This window comes from Varanus komodoensis, unplaced genomic scaffold (assembly GCF_004798865.1).
Source record: "Varanus komodoensis strain SLA01 unplaced genomic scaffold, ASM479886v1 scaffold33, whole genome shotgun sequence".
Classification (NCBI taxonomy): domain Eukaryota; kingdom Metazoa; phylum Chordata; class Lepidosauria; order Squamata; family Varanidae; genus Varanus; species Varanus komodoensis.
In genome coordinates, this window is record NW_025335817.1 from 4,714,333 (window position 1) to 4,725,116 (window position 10,784).

The 10,784-nt window shown below is 42.1% G+C and overlaps 1 protein-coding gene across 2 annotated transcripts in view; it reads left to right on the forward strand.

The window, feature by feature from the left end:
- Window positions 1-10,784, forward strand: part of FAM214A (family with sequence similarity 214 member A) — a 39,823-nt gene that overhangs the window by 12,622 nt on the left and 16,417 nt on the right. The gene's annotated exons all lie outside the window — the stretch shown is intronic.

Here is a 10,784-nt window from a genome sequence, read left to right on the forward strand (position 1 = left end):
AGTCTCCCTAGAGCATATCTGCCTGTTTGCCATGCCACAATAAGTCTATCTTGTAGGATGATGACACTGGGGGATGAGGTCAAAGACCCCCCCTCCCCCAGACTTATTCCAGTGATTGGCTGTGTGTTTGCGGAACCTGTTCTTACCCTCCAGATGAACAGTGCTGTCAGGGTTAAGTGATAATGCTTGGGGAAGTCTTGAGTTCGGGTTTGCTGGCATAACAGGTGACTGATACAGTTAGTGCATGGGGGCTCACCCTTACCAACCTGGAGTACAGACATATAACAGTATAACAAATACTGCAGTATGAAGTGCTTCTGCTCAGCTTTCTGGCCAGCTGTGCTCTCTTTGAAGATACTTCGTTTTAGTCTCCACCCTTGATTTTGTTTCCTCTGCATTCTGTGGCAGCTGAGCAGTCTCATTTTGCATTGGGCTGTTCTCAGGGCTTCCGCTCAGGTTTATTTTAAATCATTTTTGTAGTTCTGCAAGCTTTGGTGTTTGCCCTGAGTCTGTTGGTACCTCCTTTTTGTGTGTGGAATGTAGATGGTAGAATTTTGGCCACATAAACATAGAGGAATTGGGCCTACTTCACTGCTAAAAAGATTGCAAAGGTTTGGAGTCAAATGGGGGGCGGATTGGATTGGGGGACAGAATCCATAACTGAAATGCTTTGGTTCTTTGTAAGAAAAAACGTGGGATATAAATCTTATAAATAATCCATAAGCAGGAGGACCCAGCTTGAAGGTGTGGCTTGCTGTCTTCAGTTTTGGAAGGGAGGAGCCATGTTCACGTTTGGAATCAGCTGCTTAATCATCAGTGCGCATTCCCCCAGTGCCTGGGGTTCTAACTCTGCATCTTTTGCTGTTGACTCCTGCAGTTCTCTTGTTTTGTGCCATAAAGCCAACCTAGCTGGTCAGCTTTAACATAATAAAGCTTTTTCTTGAGAAAGCCTTTGCCCTTCTCTGCTTGGAAGAAGTGGGAGGAGGATGGCCTATTTGCTGTTACTATATAGCAGTGACAAGTAGTGTTCCTGAAGGTCTCATAGAGAGCAGTCCCCTCAGTTGTGTGAAGTCGCTCACCTCTGGTATATCGGGTAATAGGTACTGTATCCTTCATATTTATTAAACTTACCGGAGTGGCTTTTGTAGCATGTTGCCTACTTCCCAGTGTCCCAGCTCTATAAAACAGAGCATGATTTTAATAGTAGCTTAATTTGAACAACCCACTATTACACTCAGACACATATTTGAAGGACCTTGAAGAACCCGGTGGATGTGGAAGGACCAGCATACACTATAGATGTGGTTAAAGCAGGCATGTAGACATGGGGCAAAACGCATCATCCCGTCCAAGGATAGTTTTAGTTTGACCCACGTGGTAACAATGATATGTTTCTCAGACAGAGAGCATGTACCAAGTAGTCTTGTCTAAAAAGTATAAAGAGATGACCCTGATTGCCATTTCTTTATATGGTGCTGACCAAGTCCCATAAATATTGTCTAACATGTTTCCAGAGTCCTTTTAAGAACTGAACAATTTGCACAGTGCTGTTCGAGCCAAAGAAAATGTTTAATTGAAAAATGTGTGGACGTAATTGCTTAATTGAACTTTGACTCCTATACATAAAGATGTTGCAAGCGAAAATCTTAAAATCCCATCAGGCTTTTGCTGTCTGATTATTATAGCACCAAAGGGCTTTGTAGGCAGAAAATGTTGCAAAAATGTGTGGATTCACAGATGTCTATTGAATAGCACGCTAGAGGATGTTAAAGTGAATAGAGGCCAGATAGTTCTGCAAAATTATCTCTTTGTAAAGAAAACTATGATAAAATGTGGGTTTTGTATTCTTCTAAGCCAAGCATTTTCAAGCATGTAGTACATACAGATGTGCCTGAAAAAAGGAATTGCTGCACTTTGGGAGCTGCTTACTCTATATCCTTTTCATGTGTATTTAATTCTTGGCAGAGTCAAATTTGGGGAAAACTATTTTGCAGTTTGTAGTTGCAGTCTGTACTCTTGCTCATGCTAGGGGTATTATGAGATGCTCCTAAATTAACTGGAGTGGTTCTACAGGATTTAATTTCTGTTAAGGTGAAAATTAAACTGGGGGGTGGGGTCTAAACACACAGGTTGCGCTTTGAAAAGCTAAATCAAAAGAGGACTCCCCTTCCCCTTTTGGAAGCACGGGGAAGGGGCAAGAGCGACCACAGATTCAGCAATAGTAATGGCGCCTGGCCAATGCATTTCAAAGAGAATTCTATGGATTCAGTCTGTGGGAGAAAAACACAGCAAATTTAGTTTAATGGTATGCCAGTATGCACTGCTTTCCCTCTGTGCTTGGTTAAAGGTATGCCAAAAACACCTCTTAAAACAGGGCACAAGGGTACAATTGACAGTATCTTCTGTCTTTGTCTACTGTATATCCCTGGATGACAGGACATATTAAAATGCCTGTCCTAGTTGCTGAGAGCTGCATTTCATTTTTTGAACAAACACCAGCCTCAGGCTATCTCTCTTGCGAAACTCTCTCCAAATACAGATAATCAGAATGAGCCTCTGAGCATACACAAAGTAGTTTGTTGAATCCAATCTACTGCTTGCTTCCCAAAGCGCTCCATATGAGCGTGTTTGTGCCTTACCCTTTTGAGAGGGCTCCTCTCAAAGTGAGCATGGCCCCACTCTGCCCAGCCCACTGCTCTTCTTTTTGGGCTTCTCACATCATCTGGTGCCTCGCCAGGGACCCAGCTCCATGTCTGAGAGTTCCTCATTCCCTGCAGCCCCTCCCACTGGCTGTCCATTCAAGCTGCTCTCAGGAACGGTCAGGTACAGTGACCTCGAAGGTTTTGAGGCAATCGTTCTATCCCAGGATCTCAAGCCAACCCAAACTCCTGAGTCTTACTGAGACATTCCTCCTCCTCTTCCTCCTCCTCCTCTGAATAGGCATCTCTGACATGGCTGGCATCCTGTGGGAACGCTTGCCCAGGCCCGTCATCGCTCTTGCTCCTGACGTTGATCATGACAAGGTAGGTCATGGGAGAATAAGAGGCCTTTCAGATATACCACTCCCAAATAAGGCTTTAAAGAAGGTAACCAGGACCTGAAATGAATAATCCAATGTAACAGATGTAATACAGTGAAAAGACCAGCTTGGTTTGTAACCCTACTGCATTTTGAAGCTTCTGGACACTTTTTTTCATGAGCAGCCCATGCAAAACATCTTACAAGTTCCTAGAAGTGATGAGGGTGTGTGCTTAGTCGTGGCAAGAAAGGCACACCTTTGCAGAAATCTTTGACACCTTTCAAGCTGTTTGAATGTGCTTCTGGACATGACTGATACTCCTTGGCCCAGAAACTTCCCCAAATCGCTTATGAGCTCCTTCAGGGGGAGTGCAACACCATCTGGAACGGGCCTGGTAATTTCTTCCAGGTCTGCCCTCTTTCCTTCCATCACTACATCCCTCTTGTTTGGATTATGTTTCAGTATATTAGCTCACAGTCAGTCCTCCACTGACCTTGGATAATGATTCAGAACTTCCACAGCTTTCCTGGAACCAGATGAAAAGGGGAAATACTGCTGAAGCAAGGGGTGAATACTGGATGAACGCTGCAGCAGTTGCATGTAGCAACTGGATTAAAAGTGAACAAGGTGGATCTTACTGAACCCAACAACTGGGACTAGCAGAAGTCACTAATAACTTTGGACTTTTAGACCATTTGAGCCGAAAATGGTTCTGCGTCAGTCATTATACTGCAACTGAAGTTGCCTAACTGGCTTTTATTACATGTATGTGATGCAGCACAACTCTGTTTTCAATTCTAAAGTTGTGAAAGCTTTACGTTCAACTTCCTTGTAATGTAAAGTATTCTCACACGCTGAACTGAGCCTGGACAGACAGGGGGGCTCTGTTTTGCTTGGAGCTCTGCCAGGCACAAATAAGTTTCCGCCGCTCAGCTCTGGGGGTCTTGGCTTCACTCTCACAGCTGTTTGTGGCCAGCCCTGACTCACCTGTGGGCCTTTGACCATCTATTGCAGCAATCGGTTCATGAAGCCCAGCTAACCTGGGACTTAACAGCCGTAGGCAAGAGCTGTCTTGTGCCACGTGACTCCTTAATTTCCTTTTAAGTATACCTATTAGAACAAAAGCGCATGAGATTGGCCAGAGAAAAGTATTATTAACCTTCCCTGGTGGCTGTAGGGGAAGGTTCTCTCCTGACCAAAGTCTTCCAACCTAGCCTTCCAACATTCAGGCTTTTGAAGAGGTACTGTGGTTGTGTTTTTGCTATGGCAGTTGGCTAAAAACAGTAAAGATTGGTTTGACTTTGCTTTGATTACTGTTGGGGCTGGAACAACCCACTTGCCAAACTTAAAAAACATTTCTGACAGAACAATGTATGCCTGACCTTCCCTTGAAAACTTTACAGTCAATGGCACACTTTTACAGGCTGTGCAGTTAGATTCTGCCACCAAATAGAGGTAGCCTTTTTCAAATAGGTTTTATTTGTGTGGGCTATAAATAATTAAGCTGATAATTTCCACTTATCATGAACAAGCCCTTTGAAAATGGTATACATAAAGTTGAACTAAAGGAGAAGAATTAGCATAGGAAGAGGGTGGTAATTGTCTTTCAGCACAGGACTTCAACCCTAGACTAAAGATTGGTGTCTTCCAAGCTGGTACCTGGCAGATGCTTTGGCTTCACCTCCTATCATCCCCAGCCAGCAGGTTCAGGAGTTAGAAAACCTGAGAGCTGTAGCCCAAAACGTCTAGCAGATTCTGGGGTGGGGAAGGCAGGCTTGGAAAAAAGCACTTCATGCAGGCCTGAGCCCAAAATAGCCATTTTATATATTACAGAAAAATATACCTACCTAAGACATGTAGGTGTCCTGTGTAGTCATAGGTATGTGAGAGTGCTCTGTCTCACAGACATAAGCTAGGGAATAGAATTACAGTTTTCAGCAAGATTTAGCGGCTTTCGGAGAACAAGACCCCTGAACCAATTTTATCCCTGTGTGAATATGTCCCTTTAGTGTTAAGCCTGTGGAAACAAGGATAGCATAGACAGAAGAGGCAACAAAACCAGCAGACATATAATAGGGCAGCCATTTCATCCCGTTCAGTGGATTCTGTTAGCATATTTCAGTGATTTATTGTAAGAATATAATGATACAAATGGAAATTAAAACTGAGGTCAAGAGAGAAAGAACTTCCTCAAGATTCCTGTAGTACAACCCTTCTGTTTTGTCCGCTTCTGGATAAATATTTGTTCATTGGCAGCACGGCACCTGAAAGAGGAAAAAATCAGCCCATGTCTTTTAAAACTTTTATCCACCCTTCATGAGACAGAGAGAGTACTTGAGCTGCTCTTGAGTCAGTCTCCCGCTCCGCCTGCTGCTTATTAGATCTGGTATCTTGCCTTTTTTCCTATTCAGGGCTGAAAGAATGCAAGCCTTGATTAGAAAAGCAATGCAGCTGCTAACCTGTTTTGATTGCGAGGCTGTGGAAGAGGACGAATTGAGTTACTTTGGTGCTGTGTATTTTGAGCTGTGAATCCTGGCCCTTAGAAAATATGTTCTAAGAATATACAGTGCGGCTGTTACAAAACACATGAAACAATAGCCTCCCCTCAGGAGAGGCTCACAGCCGGGATAACACCCTGGGATAACTGGGGTGAAACTAGGACAGTGCTGTGCAAAGATACTGCCGCAGTTCAGCCTGTTCATTTTCTGGCTTCAGTCTCTGCTAAACATCATAAAACAATTCTTCCCCCCACCCCCTTCTGCTGTTGCATGTGCTCATGTTTTTCCTTCTCTTCCTGAATCTGGATTTTATTATTTTGGGATTGTAAATCAGACATGCCATCCTTGGAGAGGAATTGTAACACAGATGCTCTAAATATGTAGGAAGTATTATCTGAGAGTTTGGAATCCCTGCATGTTTACTACTCGGTCATATATGTACTTATCTGAAGAAAGTTTCATGGACTTTTAGGAGTCTCCTGAAAGTACATAGGAATATTAGGAAAATGTAATTTACCAATGCAGAGCATTGAGCTCAGTATTACTGACACTGAGTGACACCAGCTCTCCAGGTTTTCAAACAGGTATTTTTCCAGCCCTACCTGGAGATGCCAGTGATGGGACCTGCATGCAGAGCAGGGGCTCTACCACTATGCTACAGCCCCTCTTTAATAACTGTGTGCTTATAGTTTTAGCCATGTACCTCTTGGTCACTTGCGTCTGTTGTTTTCACTTTAAAAAAGGAAATGCTGTTTTTAGAACTAAATGGACAATATTAATCTGGCAACATTTTAGAACCCATGCCAAGCTTAAAAACTGGATCTCTAATATGTTCAAGTAATATATAGTCCACAAGTGTTACTGAAATTATCTTTGTGTTGCACAAAAGACTTTCTCTGCTGGGAAGTGATTCTGAACTATATGAAATGACCCAGACTTGAACTTGTGTACGTTTACTGATAGTTATAGGATTTCTTGGTTATGGTTGATCACACTCTTTGGGACTGACTCAACATGCCTTGATGTTCCGAGTATAAAACAGATAGTTTGCCAAAGCCCAAGCACACAACCACCACCTCTGCTGAATTAGAGCAACAGTATCCAATATTCTTTCCTCTTTGCAGAACCTTCACTCTTTACCCATATAAGTTTGGAGTTTTCAAGTTCCTGAACAGGGCAGGGGATAAAAGTTGGCATTTGTTTATAAATGTTACTAGAACCCCAATACGTGCCTGTTGGGGCACCTTCATGAACCCTACATTATGCCTCTGTGTACCCCATCAACACATGCAGCCTTTCTTCACAAGACTTCTATTGTGTGCTGATGATCTCTCACTCATGGTCATTTGTTGGTGCTTGATATCATCCTTTGGGGTTGATCCTGTACTTTGCATTGGTGTGTGTGTTTTTCCCCTAATGAGGGAAATCTGGTATCTCTCTGATACCCCAAGTGTATTTAGCGGAATTCTGCTGTACTGCAACACCAGCTAATGGTTATGTGATGAAGTGTATGGAAAGGCAGAGAAAGAATGCCCCCCCAAATTATATATATATATATGTATGTATGTATATGTATGTAAAAGAGCTGATCTTACCTGCAAAGGATCTGGAAGCAGAAGCCTCAGTGCAGTGGGGGCCTCATATAGCACAGGGTCACTGGGCTGGCCTTAAGTGATCTTAGTCTTTTCCAAACAGTCTAAAATACCACCAACCCCTCCAAGCTTACGGATAAAACTAATTGCCTAATACTATAACTTGCCCTCCCAAAAATATTTAAGTAGGTAAACTCCACAAAGCTTTATGAACCTGCTTAGTTTTTTTTGTTTTTTGTAAATATACAAAATTGTACTGCCCATTCTAATTCCGTCATCAAATTGAGTATCATTTCCTTGATCATAAATGTCATTCTAGAAAGCTCCGCTATTGTTTCTGTGCAGTGAATTGAAAAAAAACATTCTGTTGATGACTATATCTGGGAAAGCTGTTCAAAATGAACAAATCATATTCTGTTCAAACACACACAAATATTTCATGAACACCTTCAGACTGAGATGAATCTGTTGAATCTTGATAGCTATAAATAAGTTTCAGTATCTTATACTGTATAGCTTATTGAAAAATGTTTAACCTAATATTTGTTGTTATATTTAGGAGACTGTGTTTAGCAATTCAGTTCTGAATATTGATGTTTCTGGTGTATTTCTTATATTTTTCAGAGTCCATTGAAATGGAATGCATTTGTCCAAATGTACCAACATATCCCTTTTTCTTTTGCTTCACAAAAGCGTCTTGCTTCAGACATTAACCATTGATTTGTATTACAGAAGTAAAAAAATGTGTGGCTTTTTCTCATAAATTGCCAGTACTTTTAGATAAAACACTATCAGTAGATAGGTGTTTTTCCTGGGTGGGAGGGAATACTTCTTAGGAGGCCTCAATAGTTGCTGGGGGAAGTGCTAGGCCCTCCCTAAACACCTGCAGTCCATGTGAAAGGAGTATTTTGCCCTTTAGGCAAGGGAAGTAGCCAAGAGCTTAATTCTACAGGCTACTCCCAAGTTTAGAGTGGAGTCAAATGTTAGCCTGCAACCTCTGTGATGAAAAAAAGGATCTGATTATTATTGGAAAAAGATCGCACTTCTTCTTTGAGGTACAAAGGGTATATATACTAGCTTGTGCCATGCTAACTTGCCTTTGTTATTACCCCTTGACTTTTTGCCTTGAAAAGTATGTCTCTCTGCAAAACAACGGAAATTACTGATGGCACTGATTGTGTCTCTTTCTGCTCCTACTTGCCTGATCATTTTTGTGGGCCTGCAACAGACACGTGGTCCTTCCACTGGAGAACAAAAAACAATGGCTGTGTTGTCCTGTTGCTAAGAAATACTGCAGAAATTAAACTTTAATTAAACTAAGCATTGGAGATGGTGGCTCAGTGGTAAAGGGCACGTTCAGCTTGCAAAAGGACATGCTCTCTGCTCCATCCTTGGTATTCCTCTTGTAGGCTGGGTAAGGCTCCTTCCTTAAATTCTAGAGATCCATTGCTTCTTTGTATATATCAGGGGTGGACAGCTTTGGTGGGTTTGGAATCCACTAGGGTTTGCATCTACCCCCTGCTAAAATTGCTGCTGAATCTTGGAGGTGAGGAAAAAAAAAACAAAACACCAGATTTCTACTTTAAGGTGTGCAGTGAGCGTCTGCCTGTTTTAATGCAGAATTGCACTCCTGGGGGCCTTGAAGGCTTACACCTTATTTAAAAGTAAAAATGTAGCCTTTTCTTAGCCCTGTGAATTTTTTAGCTACTAAAATTAAGTGGTAATTCAGTGCTGCAAGAGAAATGTGTGGGTGAGCAAAATTAGGATGGTGTACACTTCTTTGGACTAGAGACCACTTCGCTGGCTGCGTGGAATGTCATTCTGATTTCCTATTTAGACATGGATGGAGCAAGTTGGGGGAAAGGGCCAGTGAGGTCAGGGTTTGCTTTTTGGAGCTTTGTTTTGCCTTAGCTGTCTCTTTGATCAAGGAAGTACGATGATGATGAGACCTCCTACACAGCTGGGTAGCTCTAGATCTTCAGGGGACTTGCACTGACGACTTTAAGGCACAGAGGCTGCTTATCTTATTGTAGGGATTTTGTGCGATGTGAGAGATTCAGTGTATGCTTCTGCTTTCTTGCTGTGATGCAATGCATGGGCTTGACATACTGAGGGAAACTATAGAGCGGAGGTCCTTTGCATGTTCTCTAATATATAGTTATGCACCTCAGTGGAATTATTAAATACTTGGGAATATTAAAGTTTTATCATTGATTAGTTGTGTGGCCCATGTAAACAGAAAGCAGAGGCGGATGCTTACCCTTGCAGGAGCAGTGCAGAGCAAGAGAGGCAGGACTGGTTTGTCTGAGCCAGTCTGCATTCTGGGAAAGCGCCTTGGATCGCTACTACAGTCTGCTGTGGTGATCAAGTCTTTGATCGAGGAAATAGCGTGATGATGAAGTGCTGCATGGAGGTGGCTTCCAGTGGTATTCGTCTGGCAGCCACTCAACAAGGCCAGCAAATGCTGCTTGCCAAGCAGGACATGAGCCATGACGGGTGGTTTCGTCCAGGCCTAGATGACACAACCACACTATGTGGGTCAGACAAACCCTACTGTAAACCAGGGCTAGTCAGGGTGGCTTGTAAACTTCAAATAAGCCAACATGACAAATCAATCCTGGGTTCCTATGAGATGACTACCCGCTGGGGTTGTTGTGTTGTGTGAACCCAGTCTACAGATGGGATCCAGCCTTGTGTTGGGTTTAATGACAAGGCTAAATCAGCCTGTGTTGTTAAATACATAAGTAATAATTTTAATACCCACTCACTGAAAGGAAATAATTCGTTCAGCCCTCCATTTTGACTCGAGTTTGAAATGTTCCTCTTAGTTCATAGTTGAGCATTAACATAGCTCCTCAATCCAATATCAGCCATTACAAAATGCAACTTTCCTTGCCATACCTGCCTTTTGCCTATATTAGAAGTCATCAACTTTTGTGTAATAACAGCCGTCAACCATTAGATACCAAACATTAAGAGTAACGAATCATTCACAAGCAATGGTTTATGTCATACATATGCAACTTTGGTAGTTCTGCTGAAGTGCATGTAGATACATGTGTGCCGCCCTGTAACTCAACCATTATGAATACATTTTGAAATGCTGTAATCATTAAAAACAGTTGGACACAGTACCCCTGCAGCAGAATGCAAATTAAGCCTACAGTGGTTCACAAAGGAAGGGTTGTGTGAAAGAAAAATAAAACAAGGGAATTTGTTACATTATGCATCTGCTGAAATCAAGTATCTCAGTGTAATTTATAAAGAGCACGGCCAGCTGCTGCTTTATCTATGGAGAGTTGCTGAATTTTAATTCCTTGTTCTAGTTTAGACTGGACTTGTACTGCAACAATGAATACTCTGTATGTGCCTTGCAAACCTTGCTTGGGACAAGAGGTGTCCATTCCAGAAAGCTATTACAAAACATACAAGCACAAAACAACAAAAATATTTTGTACGATAGGAGCGCAAGCTCTTCAAAGTTTAACTATGCTTACATTTTAATGAATGATCTGCTTTCATTCTTACCAAATTATTGTTTCATATTCAAGATTATATCTGAATGAGCTCTTGTCTTAACACTGACCCAGATAATTCTCCTTAGACTTAGTGCATAACTCGATATTGGCTGGGTTCACACATAAGAGCAACCCATGCTCGGGGGTTATTATATTC